The sequence below is a fragment of the Hyperolius riggenbachi genome, chromosome 5 (genome assembly GCF_040937935.1).
Source record: "Hyperolius riggenbachi isolate aHypRig1 chromosome 5, aHypRig1.pri, whole genome shotgun sequence".
Lineage (NCBI taxonomy): Eukaryota > Metazoa > Chordata > Amphibia > Anura > Hyperoliidae > Hyperolius > Hyperolius riggenbachi.
The window spans coordinates 46,863,873-46,876,788 of record NC_090650.1 but is presented as its reverse complement, the minus strand read 5'-3'; the positions used below and the strand labels follow the sequence as shown (position 1 = coordinate 46,876,788).

At 41.6% G+C, this 12,916-nt stretch overlaps 1 protein-coding gene across 5 annotated transcripts in view; it reads right to left on the bottom strand.

The window, feature by feature from the left end:
• Positions 1-12,916, bottom strand: part of MLLT10 (MLLT10 histone lysine methyltransferase DOT1L cofactor) — a 259,169-nt gene that overhangs the window by 87,386 nt on the left and 158,867 nt on the right. The gene's annotated exons all lie outside the window — the stretch shown is intronic.

The following is a 12,916-nucleotide window of genomic DNA, read 5'->3' as shown; positions in this document are numbered from 1 at the left end:
TCCAATGTCCCGCCCACTGTATCAAGCGCGGCATTGATCCGGTGGGTGATCGGACATGTTGGAAATAATCAATCTATTATCAATTTAATGGCTCGATCGAGCGGTACAAACATAGCGTGTATTCCCAGCATTAGTCACCAAGGCTCTGGCAGAAACAAAGGAGGAATGAAGACAGATGGCAACCTTCAGAAAATGCTGCATTCTGGGCCATAACACAGTCTCTTCATACAGTGTTACTCTATTGCCGCAAATATGCAGATAAGGATATCCGGGATACTCATGGTAACGTCAGTCTCTATATGTCTATAACGATACTTGCACTAAAATAATTTCAAGCCGCTTAACGTTTACTAGATTTCTCACTTATTTAGACCTTATGTATATGGATGCTTTTAAGAAATTAAATTGCAGTGTTCAAAAGTCCCTAAAATGCCCTTGCATGAAATCCCCATTTATGGCAATGCGCCAGCACACAAGTGTCATCCTAGGGTGTTGAAGTTTAGCAAAATGTTAGTAAACATGGACAGACCATTTACGGACTATTTACCAGGAAACAATGACCTTATGTCATGTAAATGCAGCAACCTACACACAAACACTGGCAGCCAATGCTGTACAACCGGCTACACTAGGCTTGGAAAAGCATCTCAATATTCTCACACTAATACCTACATGTCAAACTCCGGCCCGTGTGCCAAATCTGGCCCTTGGAGCCATCAAATTTGGCCCTCAGGTGGGTTCACTTTGCATTATGTGTGGCCCATTTAGGACCACCAGATAATCTATATCGGAAGGTAAGCCCTATATCACCAGAGAAACCACATGGGAATGGGGAAAGCACTAGGTACAAAGGAACTGTGTAGGAGAGGGAGAAGGCCCACTAGGTACCAGGGTACTGTATAGGAGAGGGATAGGGCCACTAGACACCAGGAAACTGTATAAGGGAGAAAGGGGGCACTAGACACCAGGGAACTGTATAGGGGATGGGGGGGGGGGGGGGCGCTATTAGACACCAGGAAACTTTATAATGGAGAGGTGGCCACTAGATATTGAGGTTGGCCCTCGACTTGGTCCCAGAGCTCAATTTAGGCCCACTTTTCTATTTGAGTTTGACAACCCTGCACTAATGTATTACTAAAAACACCCCTGTAAACTGACTCTACGTAACTACAATGTGGAGAACTGTAACAAAATAGAGATAACAAGCTTCCCTCTCCTTGGCAATGAACCAGAATTCAGCCAGGCTGATAAGATATATTACAGCAGAAACATTTAAGATTATATTGCAATGCTTATAATGCAGACAGCATGTAGACTACATAACAAACAGTGCAGTGGGTAAATGGAATTATTTTATGGCTGACAATCCCTCTTTAACAGAGAATTTGTTCACAGAAGCAGTGGCAGCCAGCTCCTCAGAATAGTCAGGATAACGGGCTTCAGTCCAGCAGCGCAGTAGCCGATTGGTCAGAACGCTTAGCCCTGCACTTCAGATGTTCTGGTCACGATTCATCACCTTTCAGAGCATAAAATAAAACATTCACCAGCTCACCACCACAGTAGCATCCCTAAAAATATTTTGGATTAAAAATAAGGTTGACAACTTTGCAGCCAGGACAAAAACCAGACCCAGAAAATGTAAACACGGTTGTGACATTAATTGAGGCCGTGAATGACACATGAGAAATAACCGAGCCCCGAGAATAAATTTAAGTGTAAATGACACATTTATTTTAATCTCACTTAAGGCCCGATCCCATCTGGGAAATACATAAGGGTCCTCTAATTTATCTGCCATGTGCCGGAGCAGGACAGTGAAATCTAAAGAGGAAGATCACTCAAGAAAGGAGAGAGACGGAGTGGGCATTCAGCACTTGAATAAACCCTGTCGGGATGCACAAAACAGATCAATCAGGAGATGTGGAGAAAGGTATAGGCCTTTCATTGGGCCTGTGTGAAGCTTGGCACCCATCAGTCTTCTGAGGAGAACACAAAGAGCAGCGTGATGGAAGACAGTGAGGTCGAATGTGCTTCTCCTTTCTCCTCGGACGCCTACTGCATGGAGAGGGTGAAGATCGGGTCACGGGGTCTCGGTGTGCCCGTCGCTGTCACCAATTCATTCAGAGCTCATTCTGCTACTGTTCTACTTTGTGTGCTAAAAATCAGGGCAGCCAATTAATTCTCCAGAATGAAATGGCTGAAGCTCATTTGTAGTGTGGGGAAAAGCCTAGACTCTATCTAGGAAGATGATGGTACTATATAAATGCAAAATAATAATAGTAAACTTTTGGAGTTAGTATTGTTGTCTGGCTGTTTACTAATGTGTACTAATCATCCAGATGTGGGAACAGAATTTTGGAAGCTAAAAAAAAAAGTTGCCATCTACACGATGTCACCACCTGGAAGGAACTCTTGAAACTAAGCCTAAAAGTGGCCACACACACCATACATTTTTTTCAAATCAAGATTTACAATCAATTTTGCTGATTGATTTGAAAAATCTGACTAACGTACCACACGTGTGTTCAATTTTTACCCAATTATGAAAAACAAATTGTGAAAACTATGAAAAACAAACTGCTTGCGTCTCTATATTACGAAATTGTCAATCACACACCATACAATCTTGCAAAAAATTCATCAGAGAAATTTCTGCCACTCCTGATCGAGGAAGATTTAATAAAAAAAAAAAAAAAAAAAGGGGGGGGGGGGGGGGGTCGGGAGAATAAAAAAAAGAAGCGCTTTAAGTTTTCCTGTAGAAACAAATTTTTTTATCGAATTGCTGTAGAATCGGATCACTTTATTGTACTGTGTGTAGCCATCTTAAATCATACACAACTTATTACTGAAGATTCCTTTGCTCAATAGTGAATAGTTTGTACATTGTAAATCGATTGTGAAAAGTCTCATTAAAGCGGACCTGAACTCTTGCACAAGAAAGAAAGAAAACATAAAGAAATCCACCCTGTATGCATTTAGAGATTTTATCCTGTCTAATTCCTCCTCCTATGTGACTAATCACAAGTTGTAATTTGATCTCCCCCCGTGTCACATGACTGCCATGGCATATAAGGCAGATAAGCTCATTTAAAAGCACAGGATGTCTACAATATGTCTGCTTCCATGAATCAGGAAGTAGAAACAGTGCAGATTTAATGCAGGATTTGTATCGGCTGTAACAAAGAAATGTTTTTTGTTTAAAGGTTATTATGCTGTTGCGTATTTTTTAGAGCAGAGAGGACTTCTGGGTTTTAGGTCCGCTTTAAATCAAGAGGACAGGGACATTAGGGGGCTTCTGGTGGAAGTGGTACGAACTAAGGGCCCGTTTCCACGAGGATAATACATGTCGCATGCGTTTTTATCGTATGCGGAGGTTCACATTAATTTATGCAAATTTTGACATTATTTAATGGAAAATGTTGTGGGCATCCAGGGTAATAGATTATCTTTACATGGAAAATGGATGCATGGTGTGAAATTGTCCAGCGAGCGGTCCTACAAAAAAGGCATGCAATGGAAACTATTCCATTAAAATTGCATTTGTGTCGGTAATAATGTAAATATGCACTGTCCGATTCGATTCAATTTGATTCATTTCAATCCGACATGTCCGATCGGGATTCGATTCAATTTGCCATTGTTTTGCAATGGCAAATTGAATCAAAACCAATCCCGATCCGACATGTCGGATTGAATCGAATCAATGAATTGAATCGGACAAAAAATTGTATGGTGTAGATTTATTATTTATTGTATTTATAAAGCGCCAACATATTACGCAGCGCTGAACATTAGTTTAGGTTACAGACAATATTTAGGGGTGACATACAGCAATATGACAATACAGGAATACAAGCAAACCAGATCACACAGCACAGTAGGAGTACCAGGTAATGCTTAGTCAGTCACTGGATGGGAGCATGGAGATTAGGCAAGTTAGGTTCACTCAAGTGCATAGCATGGGTGCACAGTAATGGAGGTGCATGACCAGGTAGGAGGGGCTTAAGACTGCTATACATACTGCTCTAAGCAATACAAAACTAGCGGTGGCAGCAATGCAAATGATAAACCAAATCTCATCTGAAATCTAATCTAATATGGAGTGCTGCAAGGTGGCAAACAATTAACTTCACATATAACAACTCAACTGCTCACAGAATCTAGAAGTATATGATGGCTTTTAAACCAGGGCTATGAAATCAGTACAAAAATTTATCTGACTTCGTTTATAAAGCACCCGAATCAGAGTACACAAAATTGCTCCGCCTCAACAGCACGGTTTTAAACTAACATATTAACCAGATATCTGGCCATGGACATCCTTAGGGGTGTCTATGTTTTCACATCTATACACCACTAACGTGGACTTTGGTACATGTAGATTTGTGCAATTAAATAACATTAAATGAAAAGGATTCAAACATAACCAGCACTGGTATGTAGCTAAAAAAAAAAACAAACACTGACAAACGAAGTAATGGTAAGCTCAATACCATCCTTCAAAGTAGCCCTAGGGCCCGCATTGCCGGCACAGCTGTGAAGCGAGACTCATGAATCCATCTAGCAGTGCCACGCACAGATATAGGGATCAGGTGGGTAATGTGCGTACAATTTTTACCCCGCATGTGAATTGGGCAGCAACCTATTGATTTCAATAGACTGTATTTCCCCATCCAAATTTGTATGCCGGGAAATGCAGCTAAATTGCATAAGTGGAAATAAGCCCTTAAAGAGACTCCGTAACAAAAATTGCATCCTGTTTTTTATCATCCTACATGTTCCAAAAGCTATTCTAATGTGTTCTGGTTTACTGCAGCACTTTCTACTATGACAGTCTCTGTAATAAATCAATGTATCTTTCCCCTGTCAGACTTGTCGGCCTGTTTCTGGAAGGCTGCCAAGTTCTTCAGTGTTGTGGTTCTGCTATGAACTCACCCTTCCTGGCTCCTCTATGCACACTGCCTGTGTGTTATTTAGATAAGAGAGAAGAGAGAAGCTGCTCTAATCAGCTGGATAAATCGTCCTCTGAGCTGGCTGGGCTTTCACATACTGAGGAATTACAAACAAGGGCAGAGCTGTTTGCAAGAAGAAAAGAGCAGCCTGAAACTTCAGTGCATGGGGGAAAGAAACACACAAATGATCTCTTGAGATTCAAAAGGAATGCTGTATACAGCCTGCTTGTGTATGGATGTATTTTCTATGTGTGGACATATTGTACATCAACCTACTTCCTGTTTTGGTGGCCATTTTGTTTGTTTACAAACAAACTTTTTAAAACTGTTTTTAACCACTTTTAATGCGGCGAGGAGCGGCGAAATTGTGACAGAGGGTAATAGGAGATGTCCCCTAACGCACTGGTATGTTTACTTTTGTGCGATTTTAACAATACAGATTCTCTTTAAAGTGGATCTGAGATGAAAAACTAACTATAACAAGTAACTCTATATATCTTATCTAAAGTTTCGATACTTTACACAGCAAATCTAGCTGCAAACAGCTTCAACAGTTTCATGTTTGTTTATTCCTGATACAATGAGGGCAGCGCAGCCATGTTCTGTTTGTCACATTACACACAGGCAAGCTGCAACTGCATCTCCAGCCCTCAGCTCACTCCCCTCTCCTGCTCCCGCCTCCCCTCTGCCTCTGAAATCTCTGGCTAGTAACATCTCCCCCTCCTCCTGCCCAGACTGAGCTCCCATAAGCCCTTGCTACAATGCTCTAAGAGTGCCAAGGCACAAAAGGAGCTGTGGGAGAGGCTTGTTTAGTTTATAGGGAATTAGGGTATTAAAATAAAACAAAAAAAAAGTATTTGGCTTGAGGAATGCCCTATAAACTATATGTAAGGAACACAATTATGCAATGAGTAAAAGTTTATCTCGGATCCACTTTAAAGGATATCAGAACTTAAAAAACTAAATTTAAATTGAGTACATATATGTGACTGCAACATTATCCAGTCGAGGACTGCGTCCTGCGTACCCCCCCTCCTCCTCCCGCAAGCCCCAGCTTCTCTGTAATTCCTCCTGGACTAGGCCCCGACCAACTCTGGTTGGGACCTTTGAACCAGAGATACTCATCCCCATGCATGCGCAGGTGTGTCCTTTACGGCTTTACGCCAATGTGGCCGAGCTGCCAATGGCTTTCTTAGAGAGGCGCATGTGCTGACAGCACTCAGAGCAGTCAACATTCAAAGCAGCGTGACGACGGTCACGTGCAGGACTAAACTGACATGCGAAAGCACACTATATCCAGTTTAAATGTTGTGACTTGATAGTACAATCTTACTAAACCCTATGTAGTACAATGGTAATTCAGTACTTTGAACATATACTTTCCCTAATATCCCATAGATGAGGCAAGATTGTACAAGTATAACAGGCGAGACCTGACAGGCTGCAGATGACAGAATTGGAACCTTCCTGTGGCTGATAAGCCAAATGCACAAGGCAGCCTCATGCAGAAATTCAATAACTGGTCGTAACAATAATTCTTAAAGGAAAACTGTAGCGGGAGGGATATGGAGGCTACCATATTTATTTCCTTTTAAGCAATACCAGTTGCCTGGCAGCCCTGCTGGTCTATTTGGCTAACGCAGTATCTGAATCACACCAGAAACAAGCATGCAGCTAATCTTGTCATAGCTGTCAAATTTGTCAGAAACACCTGATCTGCTGCATGCTTGTTCAGGGGCTATGGCTAAAAGCATTAGAGGCAAATTATTACCTGAATAGCCAGGCAACTGGTATTGCTTAAATGGAAATAAATATGGCAGCCTCTATATACCTCTAACTACAGTTGCTCACTTAAAGAGAAACTCCGACCAAGAATTGAACTTCATCCCAATCAGTAGCTGATACCCGTTTTTACATGAGTAATCTATTCCTTTTCGCAAACAGACCATCAGGGGGCGCTGTATGGCTGATATTGTGGTGAAACCCCTCCCACAAGAAACTCTGAGGACCGTGGTACTCCTGGAACTTTCCTGTCTGTGAACCTTGTTGCATTGTGGGAAATAGCAGTTTACAGCTGTTTCCAACTGCCAAAAAAGCAAGCAGCAGCAACATCACCTGCCAACAGTAAAAATGTCACCATGTAATGAATGTCAGAATGTAAATCAGGGATTTACAAGATTTTACAATGGGCAAACACTGAATAAATAATGTATACATAATTAATGTAAAAATGAAGCATTTTTTTTATTACATTATTCTCAATGGAGTTCCTCTTTAACAGTCTACAGGCAAGCAGTGACAGTTCATCCTATTGATCCACTTATTTGTTGCAATTTATAAAAAAAAACTGCTAGCGATTAGTGGTCTGTGTTTTGCCGGATGAAGATGCTCGCACAGACATCCGACTGTCAGCCAAGACTATCACAAATAATTAATTTGTGGTTAAGGGGTGGGACCTCGAGAAGAAGGACACCCAAAGCGAAAAAATAAACGATTATATCTATCTTCCTTCTAAAAAAAGACTTAAGATATTCCACAGTTTTATTTTATGTTTAAATCTACTTTTTAAGTTTTAACTGTGTTATTGTTTTTGCTCAATGACACATTCATTGAAGTATGCAAATCTATGAACTATTCACCCTTTTTATCTCATTCCTGCTCTCAGAAGCCATTTTTTGCTAGGAAAGTGGTTTATAGTTGGAATTTCTTATCAGTGCGGGTCACACTGTAGTCACTTCCTGTCTGAGTCAGGACTGAGTCAGCCACTTACATACCTGATATTTAACTCTTTCAGGCAGAGAAAGAAAAAAAGGAACACAGTATAGTTATTTGTGGGCTAGGCACTGTATATACACATATATATATATATATATATACACACGTATATACACATATCTATCTCATCATGTCACATGTCACTGCAGGTATCCTTTAAGGAACAAATCCTTGCCATGTGCTTTCAGAATGCTTAGGCAGATCACCTGCGCATGGCTTCTAAGGCTCCTTGCACACTATTTGTGATACACAATATCATCGCATCACAACGAGATGCAATGATACTCCTTTGGGGCTAGCACACCGTTTGTGGTGCAGTGCGGTGAGTTCTTTCTGGACAATGTGCTGCATGTAAGGCGTTTACAGGGCAACGCTAGACTTTACAGTAGCAGGGAGGCATACTTGTGTTGCACTGTAACACAAGCTTTCAGGTAACACACCCAGCAGACACTTTTGTCCTTCTGGGAGTGAAATACGGTCTTCTCTTCTAGAGACGTTCAAGGATGCTAATGTGAGAACAGAGCGATTGCCAGGAGAGCAGCACAGTGGTGGAGTGAATGGCACTCTTGTCTGGCAGTGATAGGTCACATTTCAAAAATGGGGCAGGACATGAAGCTTGTAAATTCTCCCAGTCTTAAAGCAGGAGGATTAGCCATACTAATACTATGCCAAGGGGAAAAAACATACATAGATATATATATATATATATATAGATATATATAGATATGTATATGTGTATATATGGATATGTGTGTGTATATATATATATATATATATATATATATATATATATATATATATATATATATATATATATATATATATATATATATGTAGATAAATACTTGATCTACTTGCATAACAGTATTGTACTGTCCCCGTTTTGATTTCAGTGAACTTTATATAGTAAATGAAGAGAATTCTGTTCCTGGTGGGAACCATGTCTTTTGCCCACAGTTTGGGGCTAAATCCTGATGTCATTTCTGCCCTTAACTTTTTTTTCTTTTCTCCTCCAATCGCTGAGTCACCTCAGCCTTGCTTGTAAACACAAGTGAGCAGAGGAACTGTTTCAGATAGACAGCTAAGCAGGGAAATGAATGGAAGCGGAGCAGGGGTGTAACTAGAAATCACTGGGCCCCCTGCAAAATTTTGGATGGGGCCTCCTCTGCCTGCACACTGAATAGGGACTGTCTACAAATATTTATCTACAAAACTTTCTGATTCCTTATCAGTGGCTGCGCAGATACAGTCATTAGAACAATTGTGCAGAGAGCAGAAAGTTTTTTTTCTCTCCTTGCCCTTAGTTGTTAGTCTCTCAAGACGGGGCCCCTGTGGCATATGGGCCCCCCTGCGGCTGCATCCCTTGCAGGGTCTATTGTTATGCCCCTGAAGAGGAGAAATATATTATAGATAAAGACCTCCCAGCATGCAACTGTTCGGCACTGACTATTAAAGGGCCAGTGCTCCTAAAGTACGTGATCACTCCAAACCATAAAAGCAGAAAAAGTTTTCAAAGTTTTGAATGCAGGATTAGCATATGTATCACTTAATACACTCAGACCAGTTGCTGTTGAAATTTGATTTTTATGACGACAATCCCGCTTTAACAGTTTTCCTTCAGGATCTGGTTTTCTCCCACAACCCAAAAACATAAACTGGATTCCCTGTAAACATTGGCCTTTTGACTATGGTGGGGATTACACTGTGAGCTCTTCCTCCTGAGGGACAGTCAGTAACAAGTCTATATACAAGTCTATGTAAACGCCTGCAGAAAGGATATATAAATGTAAAATAAATGTAAAAAATGGCAGATCTCTGCAGGGCTGTGGAGTCGGTGGTTTCATAAACTGAGTCGTCGGAGTTCAATCATTTTTGTACCGACTCCACAGTCCTGCTTCTGTGACCTCCTGTCAGAGGGACAGAAAAAAGGATATCAGCAGAATGGGAACTCTGACAGAAGTAAAACCTAAAGAAAGGTTCTAACTTTTTCCAGCTCTATCCGGAATAAATATTTTGACAGGAGTTGAAATGTGAAGAAATTGTGCCGGCAGCAATACACGGGCCGCATTCTGTGTCCAGCAATAACATTGTGCTTTCCGCCCTCTCTGCTTCTCTCCTGCCACATGGCTTTGTCAGCGACGGTGAATGGGGATGTTCAGAAATAGACTGTTGCTAGGGATCTCGCTGCCAAACCGGCAACCACAATGAGACGCTCCAATCCTCAGGATAAGGCAGCGTACAGCCTGGTGCATAAATCACACGGTAACATCTCTGGCTTGCCAAGAAGCATCATTACTACTACGCATTTCCATACGAACAGTTAAAGGAAAAGAGGTGCCCTGGTATGTATAATATGGATTAAAACCAGTTTAAAATCTAAATGGGTGAGGTGGCTTACCTCAATAACGAAATTCTTGTAATAACAAAGAATTTTATTTAGCACAGGCAACGCGTTTCGTGGGTCTCAGCCCGCTTCCTCAGTCCAATCACAGTGCCAATTAGAGGAAAAACCAATAGCAAAGGAAGCCTTTGCTTTTGCCATTGGTTTTTTATCGTTTTTGTCTCGTGTACCTTTTTGCCTTGGGTGCTGCAACGCCCCTCCAACTTTGTATTTCCATACGACGTGCTTTACAGAGTACTTTGAATAATTGAATTCAGTGCATACCCCCCTAATGTCCCTCCATAGCCATAGTACAATATTCCATTACAGTCCAGGGACGATTTGGGGGAAACTTTTCCCACTGCTCGAATGTATCTGAATGTGAGAGGAAACTGGAACGCTTGGAGGTACCCCACATAGACACAGGGAGGATGCAGACTAAAGCTGGCTATACACTTATAGATTCCCACCCAATGTTCCAAAACGATTCATTACTTTCAGAAAGGAATCGATTCAAAAGGAATAGATTCCTACTACAGGGAATATATTGATAATAGAGTGAACCGCATTGCACACTGTCCGATTCAAGGCAACGTTAAAGCCATCATCCATGGCTCCTGCCCAGCCGACCTAGCTTTTCCGTCCTGCCCCATCAATGTCGGACGATTTTTGGTCAAAAATGATTGAACCACGCATTTTAAAAAAAAAATCTATTTCCATCTGGTTCAAAGTGATGAAATCTGCTAGAAATTGTATAGGAAAATCGAGGTGTGTATGGGCACCTTAAGGCTAGGTTCCCACTAGAAAAAAAAAATGTATCTTTTCACATCGGAGAAGCCAAGACATCCTGGAAACTGGCTTTAAAGAACCAGCAGGGAGGATTGAAAGGTGAAGGGGGTGGAGATTTCTCCAGGCACTTTCAGAATGAATGCTAATTTAAATATCATTCTGCCGGGTATCGCTCAGATGCAAACACTTCATCATGCAGTTTCACTGAAGGTCCTCTGATCCTGCACTGCACAGCAAGAACCAAGCACCATTTGTAGCACCCAGGGTATCTCAACATCACTTTTAACATGCATGACAACTATGTGGTTCATTATTAAAAAGGAAAAAAAAGGACTGCTGTAATTATTTGTTTGTAAACGTTGGCAGAGAACAAACAAAAGCACGCGTGTGTGCGTGTACGGAGAGAGGAGTTTACAGAAGCCACAGATACTATCTTCCCACCTTCCCCTGGATAAATAAGGACAGCTAGAAGGGGAGGGGGAACATGGCGGCTTTTATAGCTATTAGAAACCAGAACAAACTGGAGAAAAAAAAAGTGGCGCTTGGTTTCCTTTCAAGTGTAAGTGTCGGGCATAAAATCTAAAATGAATTATTTATTTTTATCTGGTAAACAAGTAAGAAGTATGCTAACCAGGCAATCCAAAAGTTAAAATAACTATTGCTTTTCTTGTTGATAAATGATCATTCCCCAGTTTACCCGACTTTTATTTGGTACACACAAAATTTGGTACGCACAAAGGAAGTTGCAGGGCATGCTGGGTTGTCCTTTTTTGCTTCTCCACTTTCCCTCAGACTCAACTAATGCAGCCTGATTGGCTGAAGCCTCTTTCCCTCCTGGAGGGGGTGGAGATTTCTCCAGGCACTTTCAGAAACAATGCTAGTTTGAATATCATTCCGCCGGGTATCGCTCAGATGCAAACACTTCGTCACGCAGTTTCACTGAAGGGATCCTCTGATCCTGCACTGCACAGTACAGTTTCACTTCTGGTTTTGTTATTTAAAGGTTTGCATTAAATTGATTATGGAAACAAAGCGGAAACCAGGACTCACAGATACAAACTCCATGTACACTGTATTACCGCTATAGACCCACTCCAATGCTGCCAGGATGATAGCCGCTAGCGTCTCATGTTGCCTTATGTAATGAGGCACACACACTTCCTCCCTGGACATCCCCTGTCCGTCCAGAAGGCAGGCAGATTGCTGGCGTATGCCTGCTTACAATCCTCTGAAAATGTCCGTAAGCAAAAACCCCTATTTACAAAGGCAAAACAATTCCTGACTACTAACAAACAAAGCCCTGATTTTCCACCCCCGGCATCCGACAAGTGTAAACAACACAGGGATACAATGCAAAATATTTATTGAAAGGGCTCTGAGTCGGCATTTAGCAGTAAGAGATCCGTGTTGCCCGAGATAGTCGGATTTACAGTCATGTCTTGGGAAATGTTTGCTCTGCTTTGCATAACAGACAGAGAGGTAATTAAAAATTTGAGGACGTCCAATTTACTATGGCTACTGCCATTTGCATAGTGTCATGCCGGCTTCCCCTTATAGCAGGCAAAATTAGATTTCTATAATCTCGTTAAACAAATCAGCTTTCAGAAGCCATTGCCAAATATTCAAAGCACTTAACCGAGCAGCATGGACGCCGCGGCTCTGTGTGATGTGTTAACCCTTCCTCCTGTCCGGGAGCCGCCCACGTGTCATCGCCATGTCACCAAATTACTTGTGTTCAATTATAATCAGGGGGAGGTCCTTCTGCGTGTGAAGACACTTCACTGAATAGGAAGAAGAATTTTCTTCCAGGGTTTTCCCCATCAGAGCTAAAATACCAGGATTTTAAAGTGACATTCCACCTGTGTTAAAAACATTAAAGGACAACAGAAGTGAGAGTGATATGGAGGCTGCCATATTTGTTTCCTTTTAAACAATACCAGTTGCCTGACAGCCGTGCTCGTCTATATGGGTGCAGTAGTATCAGAACAGCACCAGGAACAAGCATGCTGCTAATATTGCC